We start from the raw sequence: 1,146 nt of genomic DNA on the forward strand, positions 1-1,146 counted from the left end.
CTTTCCACTCCACTCCTTTCCACTCCTTTTTCCTTTCCACTCCTTTTTCCTTTCTGCTCCGCTCCTTTCACTTCATTTTTCCCTTCCCTTCCCTTCCCTTCCCTTCCCTTCCCTTCCCTTCCCTTCCCTTCCCTTCCCTTCCCTTCCCTTCCCTTCCCTTCCCTTCCCTTCCCTTCCCTTCCCTTCCCTTCCCTTCCCTTCCCTTCCCTTCCCTTCCCTTCCCTTCCCTTCCCTTCCCTTCCCTTCCCTTCCCTTCCCTTCCCTTCCCTTCCCTTCCCTTCCCTTCCCTTCCCTTCCCTTCCCTTCCCTTCCCATTCCCTCCTTCCCTGCCTCCTCCTCTCCCTCTTTTGCAACGCCCTCATGTCCCTTCCTCGATGTCGCTCGCTTTCTCTCTTTCAGCCGCTCTCTCTCAGACCCCCTTTCCCTTCACCACCCTTTCCCTCTTTCTGTCCCACCCCACCACATACATTCCTCCCCGGTGATGCCGCCCGCCGCCGCCGCCGCCCCGCAGCGGCGCTGCCGGTGCCCGGTGCCGGTGCCCGGTGCCCGGTGCCCGGTGCTCGGTGCCCGGTGCCCGGCGCCCGGCGCTGCGGGCGGGGCCGATCGGCGGGGCCGGGCGGTCGCGGCCCGGGCCGGCGGCCCCCAACCAGCTGTGCGGTGCAGACGAGATGCGGGTGGGATATTAAAGCAGCTTTTGAATAGAAATTCAGGTTCTATGGGAACCCGGGCAGATGACAGGAGCTCGATTTGGTATTCGTATTGTTAATCGCGAGCGTCAGCCCAGATTGGATTCAAACACGTTTTGTGCTCGTTAAAAATTCCAGTGTAGGGGCTGAGATTTTTTTTTTTCTTTTAGCCCAGCTTCAATTGGAGGCGAAACTTGCCGCATAAAGTATTCAAAGTCTGTCTAAAGTTGCCTTTTAACCGGATTCTCCCCCTCCCGCAGCCCCCACCGTATCTCTTGGTTCTTTCGGTTGACATGGTGCAAATAAAAGTCAGTAAACTTGTTGCTGAATTGCAATGTTTCGGTGTACCTTATAAATTCATACCTTTTCTCCCTCGATCGCCTCAGAATGAGCCCCTGCCTCAATTCGATTTTCCTTGCTGTTGGGCACATTTAGGAGAGAGTCTATTTGTGAAGTTCAT

The sequence above is a fragment of the Nipponia nippon genome, unplaced genomic scaffold (assembly GCF_047370975.1).
Source record: "Nipponia nippon isolate SJK-2023a ecotype South Korea unplaced genomic scaffold, ASM4737097v1 scaffold_4, whole genome shotgun sequence".
NCBI lineage: Eukaryota > Metazoa > Chordata > Aves > Pelecaniformes > Threskiornithidae > Nipponia > Nipponia nippon.